At 40.0% G+C, this 18,484-nt stretch overlaps 1 non-coding gene across 1 annotated transcript; it reads left to right on the top strand.

Annotated features, from left to right (window-relative positions):
- The first annotated feature begins 4,430 nt into the window (after positions 1 to 4,430).
- On the top strand, positions 4,431 to 4,537 carry LOC136165666 (U6 spliceosomal RNA). Its single transcript, XR_010662670.1, has one exon. It is a non-coding gene; the product is annotated as a U6 spliceosomal RNA (small nuclear RNA).
- The last annotated feature ends 13,947 nt before the right edge of the window (positions 4,538 to 18,484 follow it).

Here is an 18,484-nt window from a genome sequence, read left to right as displayed (position 1 = left end):
AGCATTCTCTCGGCTTCTCTCAGACCCGCGCTGGCCCGCCCCCGCCGGGTCCCGCCAACTTGCGGGGCCTGAGCCCGCCGGGATCCGGGCCCGCCCCCTCAGATGGGGGCTGCGCTCCTAAAAGAGAGGGCACACCCAGCTGTGTTTTTCATCGGGGAAGGGTGGGGTGGAAAAAAGGAGCAAAAAGACCTCAGTGGAGGCCAACTGTAGGCCCCAGACCTCTCTAATCCATTTTAAATGCCTGGTTTGGGGACCAGAATGTTGAGAACTTGAGGTGGGGTGTGGGGCGCGCACTCTTCGCCTCGTAATTTTCTCAGAGATGTAATAAAGGTACCTAAATTGTTCGTGGTCAAGTCTTTCAAATTTACCTCGATGTCTCCCCAGGCTGAATGTGGCCTCTTCAACAAGGAATCCTTCCGAAAAACTAAGACACTATGTAATCCCTGTAATTGGCTTAACATCGCGTGTTTTTGCTGGGTAAGCTTCCATGCCAACCATCCTTGATCTTCCCCTACCCTAGGTTTTTTCTTTCAGCATAGCAGCCCTTTGCATACTTCATCATCACCAAATAGTATTTTCTATGAAAATACCACATGCACGTGGCCCTTCACATGGTTGCCTGTCTTGTCCCCAAGTGCCCATCAAGTACTTTACTGATTGTTCTTTGCTGAAGAAATAGCAAGCAGCCCTCCAAATTTAGTAGGCCCATTGTGCCACCAAGAGGTTGATAAATGGTTTATTAAATCGCAATTTTCTTCAGCAAATTCTCACAATGAACTGAAACATAACTCCCTCGCCTTCCACTAGATGTACCAAAATGATACTGGATTCCTTTCAGACCTAAAATTTTTATTCATTGCCTAACTGAATCATATCAAACCAAGTTGTATAATATACTTGATATACACACTGATCACTTGGAATAGTTCCATTCTATTACCATAAAAACTTTAAAAAAAATTTTTCCCTCCATGTTTTCAGCTCTTAGCACAAACAGGTCACTGATTTTTTTCTTTTTTTTTAGATGACAGAATAATAGGAATAAAAACTGACTGGTCCTAAGACCTGCCTTTGCTCAGATTGTGATCTTGGGCAAGTCACTTCACCTCTTTGGGCCTCAGTTTCTTTCTCACCCATTCATGCCTCTCATCCATGTAAGAATCAAACGGATGAGAAGGAGCAGTGTGACCCATAAAGCACTTTGTGGGTTGTAAAGGTCGAATTATTGCTGACCCCTTCTTTGACTGTTTTAATCCCGTGTTTAAATCATAGCCCTTTGGAAGTCATATTTGTCTCACCATAGTGAATCAGATGTAAATATTTAGCCCATTATTTTTGCCTAAAGTTAGCCAAAAAGTGCAAGAAGAAGTGACAGGAGCAGACGATTATGTTTGATCTCTGTATTTTAAGAATCAAATTCAGAACAAAGGTTTGGCATATTTCTAATCCTTTTTTCATTGTGTTCATTTGTTGGAATTAAACAGGCTTCAAGCCTTGGAGTGGGATATGAATAAGGAAGTGTGAGTAAATTAGTATTGAGTGTCTGCCTGCTAGATAGCAGGCAGTTAGAGACTTTTCCGTACAGTGTTTCACTGAATTCTTACAGCAGCCCTGTGAAGGAGTCTTTTTCAGATCCCACTCTTGCTCCCTCTATCAGGTGCACTTGTGCACAGGTACATATGGCCTCACAGTAGTTGAGTCAATTTAGAACCCATGTTTGTGTTCTTTTTACTGGTTCACATTGTCTCACAAAACACATCCAAAGTAAGAGGAACAGAAACCCATAAATTCCTTTTCACTACTTGTCACTTATTTCTATTAAAATTTTTTTTAATTTAAAAAGTAACACATGATTATGGTTAACAACTCAAACAGTGTAGGGGAAGGTAAAGTTGGTACCTGTGGGTTGGAAAGATGCCATTTCTTTCACATAAAAGCATACCATTAACTATTAGGCAGTTAGAATCAGGAAAGGAAGTAAAATAAAGGAAAAGTTGATACTGATCCATTCATTCAACAACATTATATTGAGGTCCCATTAATTGATGGTCACAGACCTAAGTACTAATGATTTGAGAGGGAGCAGATTCTACCAAAATATCTGCTTTTATTGAACTTTGAATTTAATGCAGAACACTGGGAGTAAATAACAAGTCAGAGAAAGGGTATATAGTACAGTGATAAGTGCTAAGGTTAAAAATGAATCTAGGGTACTTTCCAGGTGGTCCACTGGCTAAGACTCCATGCTCCCAATGCAGGGGGCCAGGGTTTGATAGCCCTGGTCAGGGAACTAGATCCCATGTGCTTCAGCTAAGAGTTCACCACCTGCAACTAAAAGATCCCACATGCCACAACTAAGACCTGGCACAGAAAAATAAATAAAAATAAATGAATATGGATATTGGAGAAGGGAATCAAGGAATGGTACAATTTTAGATAGGGTGATTGAGGAAGGTGATACCTAGAATGTAGCATTCAACAAAAAACCTGAAAGAAATGAAGGAGGAAGTACTTGCAAGTCTTTGGAAGATGACTTTTCTAAGAAAATGGAAAAATAAAGACCTGTAGGCAAGTGCAGGTTTGGTGCTCTATTTACACTATGAGTTAGAGCCAGTTCAACTGATTCCTGGTAGCCAATTGTTAACTTTTCAAGAATTTTGCAAGTTGGTTGTCAAACATAGTCATTATTAAAAAATTAAATTATGTAAACTTACTATTAAGTAAATAAATTATATTAAAAACAAAGGTAATAAGTACTCAAAATTGATCACTTCTTAATTACTTCATTTTAGTATTATCTATGCTCTTGATGGCTCAGACAGTAAAGCCTCTGCCTACAAAGTGGGTGACCCGGGTTGGATCCCTGGGTCAGGAAGATCCTCTGAAGAAGGAAATGGCAACCCACTCCAGTGTTCTTGCCTGGAAAATCCCATGGACAGAGGAGCCTGGTAGGCTATAGTCCATGGGATCACAAAAAGTCGGACACGATTGAATGACTAATACTTTCAGCTTTCACTTTCATGCTCTTGAGATTATTTACATCAATGGTATTTGCATAATGAAAATACTGTATAATGATGTGCTATGGCAAACCTCTTCACAACTTCATAACCTGTGACAATCACTGGTAGCTTGAAATTGGCCATAATGGGAATACTTATACCATGGAAGTCAGTTATAGCAACAAAGTGGGTGGATAATATAGGGCCTTACTCTAGGCTGTTGAAAATGCTTTGACGGACGTGTTTTCTCAGTGAGTTTGGAAGCCAAGTGTTTGAAATCAGACAAGATGACTTGACCTGACTTCAAATTATAACAGGATCACTCTAGGTGTTATGATGAGACTAGACTGGGAAGCATGATCAGAAAAGGAGAGATGTATTAGGAGATTCTATATTAATCCAGGGACAGTAGTGGTAGTCTTAGAAGTATTCAAAGTCTGAATATATTCATATTTTGAAAGGAGAGTCAAAAGAACTGTATTGAATTGGGATGTGTGAAGGAGAGGATTTGAGGATGACTCCGTGGATTTTTGGCTTCAGTGACAGGAAAGGTGTAGTTTCCATTTTCCGAGATGGGCTTCAGGAGACACAAGTTGAAGCGAATGGGGCTAAATAAGGATCTCAATTTCTCACTATCTGTCCTTAAAGACAGGGGCTTGGTGCCAGCTTCTTAGTTGAGCTTGAGAACCATTTGTTGAATTCATGAATTAATCTCTTTTGGCTTTTGTAATAGAACAAAGTGCTGGAAATTAATGTTGATGAGAAGATGTTACCAGATGTGAAATTCTGTGACTCTATGACTCTGGAGAGTCACAAGAGGAGAAAAACTCCTAGATGTCACTCCAAACGAGGTCCATTTTCCTTCATTTAGTTCTCACCACTTAGTAGTGACACTGCTCTTTAGCTTTCTGGTTGTCTAGTTGTTTCTAGTTGTCTGATCAGAAGCAGAAAACTTAAAAAGAAGATAAGAATAGTAATATATTACCAAATTTTGATAATGTTTTATCAAAATTATGTTTCAAAACCTTACTCTCTTATAATAAACTGAAAATAGGTTCTAATAAGAGTAAAAAATTACCTGTCACATATGCTGATTTTGGAGGAAAAGAACATAGCAAAGTTAGTGGGTCCATTTCAGTGGTTCTCAATGGGGGCAATTTAATCCCCAAGGAGACATTTAGCAAAAAAAAACATTATTAGCCAATGCCAGAACCAAACAGAGGACATTACATGCCCAGATAGATCAGAAAGTGTAATAATATTAGGTTGACGAAAAAGTAGTTGTGGTTTTGGACCATGAATTTTAAATCATTATAACTAGGCTCAAAATATCTTTATTTATCAAAATAGGAACTATTACGATCAACACATTTTTGCCTATGAGAAATAAGTTTGTTTATTCCTGCAGCATAAAAATCTGTGCTTTGGGTGCTCGCTTCGGCAGCACATATGCTAAGGTTGGAACGATACAGAGAAGATTAGCCTGGCCCCTCCGCAAGGATGACACACAAATTTGTGAAGCGTTCCATATTTTTAATTGAAAAAAAAAATCTGTGCTTTGGGATTCAGTGAAGTTTTGGAAAGCATTTCCTGCATCTTGCTGGTTGTGGATGCATTTTTCCTGCAAAAAGTTGTCGAGATGCTCAAAGAAGTGGTGGTCAGTTGGCTAGAGGTCAAGTGAATTTGGCAAATGAGGCAAAACTTCCTAGTCCAATTCTTTCAACTTTCAAAGTGTTGGTTGTGCAACGTGCAGTCAGGCATTGTCCTGGAGAAGAAGTGGGCCTTTTCTGTTGACTAAAGGCAGTTTTCAGTGCCTCTTATCAATTTGCTGAACATATTCTCAGATGTAATGGTTTCACTGGGATTCAGAAAACTGTAGTGGGTTAGATGGGCAGCAGGCCACCAAGCAGTGACCATGATCTTCTTTTGGTGCAAGTTTGGCTCTGAGAAGTGCTTTGGAGCTTCTTCAAGCTTCTTCTTGAGCTGGTTGTCACTGGTTATCATATAAAATTCACTTTTCGCTGCATGTCACAGTCTGATTGAGAAATGGATTGTTGTTGGTGCATAGACTAAGAGAAGAGAACACTTCAAATGACAATTTTTTTGATTTTCAGTCAGCTCATGACACCAGTTTGTCAAGCTTTTTTCACCTTTCCAATTTGCTTCAAATGCCAAATAACCATAGAATGGCTGACATTCATTTCTTTGGTAACTTCTCGTGTCGTTGTAAGATTGGCTTTGATGATTCTTCTCAGTTGGTCGTTGTCAACTTCTGATGGCAGGCTGCTGCACGCCTCATCTTCAAGGCTATCCTCTCCTTTGCAAAATGTCTTGAACCACCACTGCACTATATGTTTATTAGCAATTCGTGGGCCATATGCATTGATGTTCTGAGTTGTCTCCAGTGCTGTACAACCCATTTTTAACTCAAATTAAAAAAAACTGATCAAATTTGCTTCTTTTTTCATTTCTATAGTCTAAAATAAATATAAAATAAATAGCAAGTAATAAAGTGAAAGTGAAAGTTGCTCAGTCGTGTCCGACTCTTTGTGACCCCATGGACTATACAGTCCATGGAATTCTCCAGGCCAGAATACTGGAGTGGGTAGCTTTCCCCTTTCTCCAAGGGATCTTCCCAAGCCAGGGATCAAACCCAGGTCTCCTGCATTGCAGGCAGATTCTTTACCAGCTGAGCCACAAGGGAAGCCCAGCACGTAATGTCATTAACAAAAAAATATAAAGTGAGAAATGTGCATTAAAATGATGTATAACATAACACATTTATTTAAGAATGTATTCCAATATCAAATGGCAACGTTCAACAATACAAAACCACAATTACTCTTGCACCAACCTAACAACACAAAGACATTGTTGGGGTGCTACTAATATCTAGTGGGTGACAGCCAGGGATGCTGCTAAACATTCTGCAATGCACAGAACAGGTTCCCACAACAAAGAATTATTCAGTCCCAAATATCAATAGTCCAGAGGTTGAGAAACTGTGATTTAATTATAAAATATTTGAAGTTATCCTGGCCTCATAGACTTTTCATACTGTTCATGGGGTTCTCAAGGCAAGATTACTGAAGTGGTTTGCCATTCCCTTCTCCAGTGACTGATGCTGAAGCTGAAACTCCAATACTTTGGCCACCTGATGTGAAGAGCTGACTCATTTGAAAAGACCCTGATGCTGGGAAAGATTGAAGGCAGTAAGAGAAAGGGACGATAGGGGATGAGATGGTTGGATGGCATCACCAACTCGATGGACATGGGTTTGGGTGGACTCTGGGAGTTGGTGATGGACAGGGAGGCCTGGCGTGCAGTGGTTCATGGGGTCGCAAAGAGTCAGACACAACTGAGCAACTGAACTGAACTGAACTGGTTTTTTCTAGTTGGATAAAGTAATTTACTGGAAATTAAATAGTAATAGTTGTTTATAAGAAAATTCCCTGGTAATACCCTCCTACACTGTTGTAGGAAGGTAAATGGGTGCAGCCACTATGGAAAACAGTATGGAGTTTCCTTAAAAAGCTAAAAATAGAGTTACCATATGATCCAGCAATCCCAACACCTGGGCATATATCTGGAGAAAACTCAAATTTGAAAAGATAGCTCAATATTGGCAGCAGCACTACTTACAATAACCAAGACTTGGAAGCAAACCAAATGTCCATCAACAGATGAATGGATATAGAAAATGTGATATATATATAATGAAATAATATTCTGCCATAAAGAAGAATGAAATAACACTGTTTGTAGCAACATGGATGAACTTAGAGATCCTCCTACTGAGTTAAGTCAGAAAGAGAAAGACAAATATTATATGATATCACTTATATGTGGAATCTACAAAAATAATATAATGGAACTTATTTACAAAATAGATACAGACTTACAGACATAGAGGACTTCCCTGGTGGCTCAGTGGTAAAGAATCCACCTGCAATGCAGGAGCCACAGGAGACACTGGTTCGATCCCTGGGTCGGGGAGATCCCCTGGAGGAGGGCATGGCAACCCACTCTATTATTCTTGCCTGGAGAACTTCATGGATAGAGGAGCCTGGCAGGCTCAGTCCACGGGCTCACAAACAGTTGGACACAACCGAAGCAACTTGGCATGCACACCCACACAGGCATAGAAAACAAACTTACAGTTACAAAAGGGGATGGGGAGGGATAAATTAGGAGTTTGGGAGCAGAAGATACAAACTACTATATATAAAATAAACAACAAGAATTTACTGTATAGCACAGGGAATTATATTCCACATCTTGTAATAAACTATAATGAAAAAGAATCTGAAAAAGAATATATATATTCAGTTTCATGTATCTATATATATACAACTAGATATATATATAACTAGTTATATATATAACACAACATTTTAAATCAACTATTAATATATTTCAGTAAAAAAGAGAGAGACTATTTTTCATTAAATATAGATTCAGTTAAAAAAAAAGAGAGAGAAAGAAAAGAAATTCCTTGGTAATTTGATCATTTATCAGTATCTGCTATTTGCCAGATGCTTTGTACATGTAGAAAGTCACAAATAAATTAGAAATAATACCTAAGTAAATTCAAATTTCTAAATATTTGAATGTTTAATAAAATAAAAAGCAAAATTTAAAAATCTTTATATACAGTGAAATTTGGGTTGTAACATAACACCATAAGCACAGGAAATATATGACTATAAATTCAAAGCAAAATTATTTTTTCCTGATTTATCTAGATAATTATCTCACACATCTTTTGCCTGTAGCCTGTTGAACACACTTTGTAAAAAGTATTTTAGTGTGCTTTAATATTTAAAAGTTTTGAATCTATTCTGAGATCTATGAAAACTGAAATATTTGAAAATATTTGTCTTTCCTACCTAAGTCAAATTATACCAAAGGACACACCGGAAGTAGTTGTCCTAATAATTCATCTATAGGTTTTGTGTAGAAACTAAATGATGAGCTCATCACTAATGCACTACACAGCCTTTTCTCAGCAGCACTTCTTTCTTTACTGGGTAACAATAGGATGCCCCAAGGAGGGTTTTGCATGAGTTTAGAAAGACAAGGAGAGCACAGGGTAAGCAAGTGAAATGAACAAAGGTGCATGAAGCTGAGGCTGAAGCAGGGTGGTGGAACTGGAACAAGGGAACCACTGCAGCGGTTGGCAGGGTGGTTGTGGGTGCGCAGTCACAGGCTGGGAGGTGCAGCCTTAGCAGGAACCGTATGCTATCCATGAGGTTGAGTCAAAACAAGCCCACAACTTTGCCAGATTGAGGAAGTAACAAATCAGTGCGGGTTGGTCTTCTGAGATAATGAGGTGGGAGACAGTGAAGATCACAGACTTAATTACCCAGGTGGCAGAAGCATAATCTTAATAATAAACCAACAGACTCAAGAAAGCTATGGGGAAGGAAAAGGGGGACATATGAAGGATATGGGCATTAACAGTTTCAGCTGCATTTTGTGGGGGGCTGCACCACACAGCTTGCGGGATCTAGTTTCCTGACGAGTGTGTGCGTGCGTGGTAAGTCGCTTCACTTGTGCCGGACTCTCAGAGACTCCACGGACTATAGCCCGCCAAGCTCTTCTGTCCATGGGATTCTTCAGGCAAGAATATCTTTTTTTTTTTTTTTTTTTGGCCGTTCTGCGTATCATATGAGATCTTAGTTCCCCAACCAGAGATCAAACTTACGCCGCCTGCACTGGAAGTGTGGAATCTTAACCACTGGACCGCCATGGAAGTCCCACAGCTTCATCTTTTATCACTAGGATATAAATCTTCCTGTTTCATGCAAAGCTTTCAGTTTTCTCGTCAGAAAGAGACTGGGTCAGGAGACCAAGAAATTCATGCCTTACCCAGATTAGTCAAGGTTTTGGAGAGCCCCAAGGCCTTATACTTACTGTGTATTCTATGTCACTTCAGTCGTGTCCAACTCTGGGACCCATGGACTGTAGCCCACCAGGCTCCTCAGTCCGTGGGATTCTCCAGGCAAGAATACTGGAGTGGGTTGCAATGCCTTCCTCCAGGATGTACCTACTATAGCATTTTCAAAGTCCAAGATGGCCCAAAAGGGCCTCACTTTTCTGAGGAGTCCTTGCTTCCACTGGTACAGCTAGAGAAAACTGGAGGCAAGTCGGTAGAGCTTGTCACTCATTGTGTCAGGAGAATTTGTCCAGTCTTGTCGGTGTCACCCCTGATGCTAAAAGAAAATACAAAAACACAAAAGCTAGTCCTTGAAGTAAGCGTCTGATAAACAAACAAGAGGCTGTTGGAAGTTCACACAGCTCTAGATCATCTTTTCAACAGGAACTTACCTATCACCCACACCTTATCAACAATGTGGACGATAGCCTGTTTAGCTCCCAGCCTCCTATTATTCTTGTTAAAGAGCAGGATCCTCTGGGCCCTCTGGCTGAACCCTCAAGGCAGAAGATGTGAATGCCCTTCCACAGACAGGAACTAAGATAAGAAGATAGGCCAACAGGGCTTTTCTTCACTTTCCAACCAGGCCTCTCCAGAGAGGACCCAAAAGACTGTGGGCAGCCCTAAGGCCATCAGGGGAGCTCCTAAAAGACTTGTCTTCTAGTCCCTGCCTTTAGAGACAAAGAACTGGCAGGTGTTATTTCTCCCTTCTAGTTTTTTCTCACAAACAAATGGCACGGGGTGGAGAGAGTAGAAGAATGGTTTCAGACATTTAAGCTTTAGTGGGAGCTGGGACTTCTCTGGTGGTCCAGTGACTAGGACTCTGCTCTCCCAATGCAGAGGGCCCAGGTTCAATCCCTAGTTAGGGAACTAGATCCCACATGCTGCCATAGACTTGGCACAGCCAAAAAATAAATAAAAATAGATATTAAAAAAGAAAAAAAAAGCTTTAGTGGGAGTGAGAAATCTGAAAACATATTTCTTGTGTGATCAGGATGGCTAAGGGAAGCAAAGAAGACCACCAAGGGAAACTAACGGGACAAAATGGGGACCCAGTGAGGAAGGATAGAGTAAATGGGGCTTCATCCTGGGATCTAGAGAGAGAACCAGAATCACTATCAAATCTAGAAGGCAACTGGCAGAATGTCATCAAGAACTCTTCGTAGGAGGGCATTGAGAGAATTTGCTTTTACTGGCTTCAGCAAACATGAAATCCCTGAGGTCTTGTGTACAACATAAACTTCCTTGGTTGTTGAGGACTGAAGCCAACAACTTTTACTGTGGAAATAACTGGCGTAGAGAAAAACACATGAGATTTACTTGAAGGCCAAAGACACCTTCATTTTTTAATTCCACATCTGTATTTAAAATTTTGCTCCTCCAGGAAATACATGGCTTTCTAGTAGCTCCAATGAGATAGGTCAGAACTGTACCAAAAAAGTGAGTTTCACAAGATCAATCAGTATTTTAATAAATGTTGTCACAGCTTTTAAAATTGCAATTACAAAATGACACAGTGAAAAATGTCTTGGATCAGGAGAGCTGAATTCTCCTCCCCGTTCTCAGGCAGAGCTGTTCACCATCCATGAAGTATTCCTACTGCTAAAAGAGTCCTAAAGTCCTTTCTGGCCTAAAGACAATCCCTAACTTCTGTGCATTGCTTTCTCCTGGAAGATTAAAGCTGATAAAGAAAAGTGCAGAAAAAAATCTTTACTAGCGATTTTGTGAATACAAGTGCCTTAAAGATGCATTCCCTATACCTGTTCAGACATTCATTCATTTAGCTAATATTCTGAGTACCCGTCATGAAACAGGTACTGTACTGGGGCTGGAGATACAATGATGGGAAAAACTGTTCACTTCCCTGGACAGAAAAAGACCTAATGATAAAAATGTTTTCTTCAGATGTGATTTTTTCCTATAATTGTGCCTACAATAGATTCTAGGTAATCACACATTGCTTCATAAATTTGAACATTTTATACTTAACAACTGGGGGAGCACTGTTGCCTTTCTTTTAATACCTGGGAGCTATTTTCACTGAATGATCTTAGAAAAAGACATTTCAGAATCACTTAGTCAGAAATATTTGTTGATAATCTAGTGCATGCTGGATTTGCTGTAAGTGGTGAGAATATGGTAAAAACAAGACAGGCAGAGGCCTTGCCATCAAAGACTCATAATCTTGGGTCTACGAAAGCATGAAAACTTAAAACTAGTTTGCACTCATGCAGTTTAAACTTTCTCGTCACACTAGTCAATTGCCCCAGCTTCATAAGGTACCCCTGACATTTTTCAGCTGATTCTCTTTTTTAAACTCAGGACTGTGTTTTCTTATTTAGACAATTTATGACAAACTGTCACTTTTTCTAGCAATGCTGCCAGCGAGTTGATTTTAAAATAAATGTGACCATTTAACTCTTCTTTCTTTCTAGCTCCCCATACATTTGTTCCACTTAAAAAACAAAACAAAAAACTTTCAGTGTCTACCCTTTACTTTACAAGAAAAGAAACCCCAGCTCTCCAGCACATCCCCTTTGTGACTGGCCCTTGCCTCCCCCAGTCCCGTTCATGTTCTGAGACTTGCACACCGTCCCCTCTGGCCGTGCTGATTGTCATTTCCCAGTTTCTCAGCTCTGGGCCTTCATCCATGCTGCTCCTTCAATGAAGATTACTCTTCACCCTCTTCCTCCTTCTGGTGCCTTCACTTATCACCATGACCCCCACAATTCCTGTGCCTACATTCCATCCTGGGACTCACCTAGTACAGTACAACGGCCCACTGACACTTCTAGTTCCTGACCACAAAGGGAAATTTCAGGACAACGTAGAGGTCTGGACACATAGATACCCTTAATGAAAGTTTTGAGTGATGAATGAATGAGCACACGTTTACAGATGACATTCCTAGCAGGGAGAACAACATGAGAACAGACGAGCATGGTGCATTAGGGTCTCTGGAAAGAATTCAGAGTATATGGAAAACATAGTAGAAGATGAATGGCTAGAGATGGGACAAAAGAGAGAAGCAAGGACAGATGCAGCCAGTTTGATAATTTGACAATAGTGAGTCATTAAGTTCAGTTCAGTTCAGTTCAGTCGCTCAGTCGTGTCCGACTCTTTGCGACCCCATGAACTGCAGCACGTCAGGCCTCCCTGTCCATCACCAAATCCCGGAGTCCACCCAAACCCATGTCCATTGAGTCGGTAATGTAAGGGGTCTTAGGAAAAGGAGTAATTAGATTATGGTTTGAGAGAGAACCTTGTGAAGAATAGATTTGAAGGAAGCAAGACAGGGGATGAGGAAATGTGTTAAAGTGACTATTGCAGAAAACCAAGGGGAGCTGGTGATGGCCTGAACTAATTTAGCAGCACTGAGGATACACGAAGCGAAAAGATTCAAGCAATGTGCAGCCATGAAATTAAAAGACGCTTGCTCCTTGGAAGAAAAGTTATGACCAACATAGACAGCATATTAAAAAGCAGAGATAGACCTTTACCAATAAAGGTCTATCTAGTCTAGTCAAACACAGTTTTTCCAATAGTCATGTGTGGATGTGAGAGTTCGACTATAAAGAAAGCTGAGCACTGAAAAATTGATGCTTTTGAACTGTGGTGTTGGAGAAGACTCTTGAGAGTCCCTTGGACTGCAAGGAGATCCAACCAGTCCATCCTAAAAGAAATCAGTCCTAAATATTCATTGGAAGGACTGATGCTGAAGCTGAAACTCCCATACTTCGGCCACCTGATGTGCAGAACTGACTCATTGGAAAAGACCCTGATGCTGGGAAAATTGAAGCAGAAGAAGGGGACAACAGAAGATGAGATGGTTGGATGGCATCACCGATGTGATGGACATGAGTTTGAGTAGGCTCCGGGAGTTGGTGATGGACAGGAAAGCCTGGTGTGCTACAGTCCATAGGGTTGCAAAGAGTCAGACACAACTGAGCGACTGAACTGAACTGAAATTGTCTACGGTGCCTACCTATAGACTAAGTGTCCAATAAATATTTATTGAATTAATAGATAGATGAATGAATGAAGGAAACTGTAATTATACACAAGATTAAGCTGATAAATGCTTACTCTTCAGAACAAACCAACATATATATAACTCACACAACTTAGATATACAAGACTGAGAGACAACTGAAAAGGCTAGCTTAGCGGACTGTTCCTCTTGTCAAAAAAGACAAATATAGTAAGCTTATAAAGTCCTCTATTATTCCTCGAAGGAAGGAGACTCATTCTAAAGCAAATGCTTAAAACAATCTCATTTTACACAATTTGTACAAAGAGAAAAGTCTGTGCAACAAGCCACCTAGAATCACATTACATAGAGATCCCTTGTCCAACTAATGTAAAAGTATATTGTGTGTTATAATATGCTACCTCTGTTTGGAGAAATCTTGTCACTTAAGATATGTCAGAAACGTCAGAAACAATGTTCTGTGCTTTCCATACAGAAAAATCCTGAATACGTTTCAGATTCCCTCCAGAAATGTTCTTGTAACTCATGAAATATTGAGCTATGATTCTAGAAGTTATAGGGCAAACCAGCTCACAAAAAGATGTGTCGGGGATTAATCAATAACCCATTATTGGAAATTAGAAATAATCTTAATAATTAACATAATAAACACACTTAGCCTACATAATGAATGCTTTGATTCATTGTCAACATTTACTTATTTCCACAAAGAAATGATGACAAAAGTTTGTTTCCAAGTTCAATATCCTGTTAAAAACATTTTCAAACAGGTCCTAATTAGTCATATACACAAATAAGAGACAAAGTCACGAAGACTAGTCCATCTTTTCCATACTCTTGGTGATAAACCGGGAAAGGAGCATAGATTATTTTTTAAAACATGAAAATGTCAAATGGAAAAGTACATTACAATACCTGAATATAGATAAGAACCTAACAGAATCAGTTTTCCAAAAAGGGACAGTATTATTGTAGGGAAAAGCCAATTCTGACTCCAAGATGGATCTGTTTATTCGACTTTAACCTTTGTTTTTCATTGCTTTTGTCATTATAATTTTACATAATGGGCTGCCTGAGGGAACCCTGCCCCTCGCTGAGGAGATTAACAAATCCCCTCCCCGAGGTTGGTCATTCTGGGAGATTCAGTTCAGTTCAGTTGCTCAGTCACATCTGACTCTTTGCGACCCCATGGACAGCAGTACCCCAGGATTCCCCGTCCATCACCTACTCCAGGAGATATTTGCAAGATGACGGTCTTTACTTCCTCAACTCCTCCCCATCTCTGTACAAGAACCTGGCATCCAGACCCTCACAAATGATTATTTTGAGACATTAGTCTGCTTTCATTGGAAGGACTGACACTGAAGCTAAAACTCCAATACTTTGGCCACCTGATGTGAAGAACCAATTCACTGGAAAAGACCCTGATGATGGGCAAGTTTGAGGGCAGGAGAAGAGGGTGGCAGAGGATGAGATGGTTAGATAGCATCACTGACCCAATGGACATGATTTTGAGCAAACTCCAGGAGATAGTGAAGGACTGGGAAACCTGGCATGATGCAATCGATGGGGTTGCAAAGAGTTGGACATGACTTAGCAACTCGAAGAACAGTAGTCCACCCTCTTCTCAGCCAGTTTTCCAAATAATGTCATATTCCTTGCCTCAATACCTCTGATTTATTGGCCTGTGTCACAGTTATCTTTTTTTTTTAACCTAGACAATTAAGTCTAACTACACATCAATCCAACTCTACTTGCTTGAAAATTTTTAAGATTTATGTATTTATTTTTTGCTGTGCTGGGTCTTTACTGCTGTGTGTGGGGGTTATTCTTTGTTGCAGTGCATGGGCTTCTCATTGATATGGCTTCTTTTGTTGTGTAGCACATGCCCTAGGGCTCATGTGAGCTTCAGTAGTTGCAGCACAAGAGTTCTAGAGTACAGGCTCAGTACTTGTTATCCAACAGCATAGTTGCTCCAGGGAATGTGGGATCTTCCAAGACCAGGGATGGAACCTGTGTTCCCTGCTTTGGTAGGTGGTTTCTCAACCACTAGAATGCCAGGATCTAGTGGCAAGGATACACAGAACTATACAAAAAAGGAACTTAATGACCCAGATAACCACGATGGTGTGATCACTCACCTAGAGCCAGACATCCTGGAATGCGAAGTCAAGTAGGCCTTAGGAAGCATGACTACAAACAAAGCTAGTGGAGGTGATGGAATTCCAGTTGAGCTATTTCAAATCTGAAAAGATGATGCTGTGAAAGTGCTGCACTCAATATGCCAGCAAATTTGGAAAACTCAGCAGTGGCCACAGGACTGGACTAGGTCAGGTTTCATTCCAATCCCAAAGAAAGGCAATGCCAAAAAATGTTCAAACTACCATACCATTGTACTCATCTCACACACTAGCAAAGTAATGCTTAAAATTCTCCAAGCTAGCCTTTAACAATATGTGAACCATAAACTTCCAGATGTTCAAGCTGGATTTAAAAAAGGCAGAGGAAACAGAGAACAAATTGCCAGCATCCACTGAATCATAGAGAAAAAGCAAGAGAATTGCAGAAAAACATCTACTTCTGCTTTACAGACTATGTCAAAGCTTTGACTGTGTGGATCATAACAACTGTGGAAAATTCTTAAAGAGATGGGAATACCAGACCCCTTTACCTGCCTCCTGAGAAATCTGTATGCAGGTCAAGAAGCAACAGTTAGAACAGGACATGGAACAACGGATTGGTTCCAAATTGGGAAAGGAGTACATCAAGGCTGCATATTGTCACACTGCTTATTTAACTTATATGCAGAGTACATCATGCAAAATGCTCGGCTGGATAAAACATAAACTTCAGAATCAAGATTAGCGGGAAAAATATCAATAACCTCAGATACACAGATGACACCATCCTTATGGCAGAAAACGAAGAGGAACAAAAGAGCCTCTTGATGAAGGTGAAAAAGGACAGTGAAAAACCTGGCTTAAAACTCAACATTCATAAAACAAAGATAGGTCCCATCACTTCATGGCAAATGGATGGGAAAACAATAGAAACAGTAACAGACTTCATTTTCTTGCGTTCCAAAATCACTGCAGATGATGACCGCAGTCATAAAAGTAAAAGATGCTTACTCCTTGAAAGAAAAGCTATGACCAACATAGACAGCATATTAAAAAGCAGAGACATTACTTTGTCAACAAAGGTCCATAAGGTCCATCTAGTCAAAGCTATGGTTTTCCCCAGTAGTCATGTATGGATGTGAGAGTTTGTAAATTCTCAGAAAGCTGAGCACAGAAGAAACGATGCTTTTGAACTGTGGTATTGGAGAAGACTCTTGAGAGTTCCTTGGACTGCAAGGAGATTCAACCAGTCCATCCTAAAGGAAATCAGTCCTTAATATTCGTTGGACGGACTGATGCTGAAGCTGAAGCTCCAATACTTTGGCCACCTGATGTGAAGAACTCACTCATTGAAAAAAGACCCTGATGCTGGGGAAGATTGAAGGTGGGAGGAGAAGGGGACAACAGAGGCTGAGATAGTTGGATGCCATCACCGACTCAATGGATATAAGTTTGAGCGAACTCCAGGAATTGGTGATGGACAGGGAAGCCTGGTGTCTGCAGTCCATGGGTTGCAAAGAGTCGCATACGACTGAGCGACTGAACTGAACTGAACTGAGACCTCCAGGGAAGTTCCATTTGAAAATATTGAAAAGTATAAAGAGGACCAAAGATGAGGCTAGTTTGAACTATGATGTTCATATTTTAATTGTAATTGAAAGATAGATGTTTTACCACATAAGACCTCAAACTATTAATTTTATTGCCTTAAATTTTCATTTACTTCTAGGTTTTTAAAAACTTTTAGTTGGTCAAGTTTTTAAATAACATAAAATTTAAATGGTCTTTTCCCAACTTTTTTACAATTTAATTAATAAAGAGAACTTAAAAGACTAGTTAATTCAATGCTTTTGATTTGATAATTAAAAAACAAAACACCGTCAACTATATTTCAGGCTAGTGGGCTTGCAAAAAAAATTTTTTTAACCTCAACCCACAGTAAGAAATACATTTTACGTTATGACCTAATCCACAAGCCTGTACATAAAAGACTGAAACAGGACAGTCGTTCCACCAGACATTACCGCGATGCACTCTGGTGTTTTCTGTTCTATTCTAATTATGTTTTAAAGACTTGCTAAAACAGTAGGCTATGACCTGCTGTTTGAAAATCTCAGCTTTAGTTACCCCACATTTTATAAAGAGCATTCAATTCAATTCAGTCACTCAGTTGTGTCTGACTATTTGCAACCTCATAACTGCAGCACGCCAGGCCTCCCTGTCCATCACCAACTCCGGGGGTTTATCCAAACTTATGTCCATTGAGTTGGTGATGCCATCTAACCATCTCATCCTCTGTTGTCCCCTTCTCCTCCTGCCTTCAATCTTTCCCAACATCAGGGTCTTTTCAAATGAGTCAGCTCTTCGCATCAGGTGACCAAAATATTGGAGTTTCAGCTTCAGCATCGGTCCTTCCAGTGACTATTCAGGACTCATTTCCTTTGGGATGGACTGGTTGGATCTCCTTGCAGTCCAAGGGACTCTCAAGAGTCTTTTCCAACACCACAGTTCAAAAGCATCAATTCTTTGGAGCTCAGCTTTCTTTATAGTCCAACTCTCACATCCATACATGACTACTGGAAAAATCATAGCCTTGACTGGACAAACCTTTGTTGGCAAAGTAATGTCTCTGCTTTTTAATGTGCTATCTAGGTTGGTCATAACTTTCCTTCCAAAGAGTGTCTTTTAATTTCATGGCTGCAGTCACCATCTGCAGTGATTTTGGAGCCCCCAAAAATAAAATTAGCCACTGTTTCCACTGTTTTCCCATCTATTTGCCATGAAGTGATGGGACCGGATGCCATGATCTTAGTTTTCTGAATGTTGAGCTTTAAGCCAACTTTTTCACTCTCCTCTTTCACTTTTGTCTAAAGAGGTTTAAGAGGCTCTTTAGTTCTTCAGTTTCTGCCGTAAGGGTGGTGTCATCTGCATATCTGAGGTTATTGATATTTCTCCCAACAATCTTGATTCCAGCTTGTGCTTCATCCAGTCCGCATGATGTACTCTGCATATAAGTTAAATAAGCAGGGTGACAATATACAGCCTTGATGTACTCCTTTTCCTATTTGGAACCATAATGGTTAATTAAAGACTCTAGGGGCAGCTCCACTGCCTTCTACTTTTGGGATTTTGTGTAAGTTTCCCATCCTCTTTTGACCCAGCCTCTCCACCAGTAAACTGAGGATAAGAGCAGGATCTACATCGTTGTGAGAATTGGTTTTTAATATGCATGGTACTTGTAAGAGAGAATAAAGTACCTACCACTTGGTAAGCATCCAGTTCTACCCCATTATTATTATTATTTTTAGTCACCTGTTGTTTTCTTGATGTCTATGTATAAGCTACTGTACCAGGCATTCTCAAGTATTCCAAAGACACACTGCTCTCATGACTCATCTTTTATTTGATTGATAAATTGTAACCATGACAAATT

The sequence above is a fragment of the Muntiacus reevesi genome, chromosome 3, assembly GCF_963930625.1.
Source record: "Muntiacus reevesi chromosome 3, mMunRee1.1, whole genome shotgun sequence".
In the NCBI taxonomy this organism is placed as follows: domain Eukaryota; kingdom Metazoa; phylum Chordata; class Mammalia; order Artiodactyla; family Cervidae; genus Muntiacus; species Muntiacus reevesi.
This window is presented reverse-complemented; position numbering and strand designations above follow the sequence as displayed.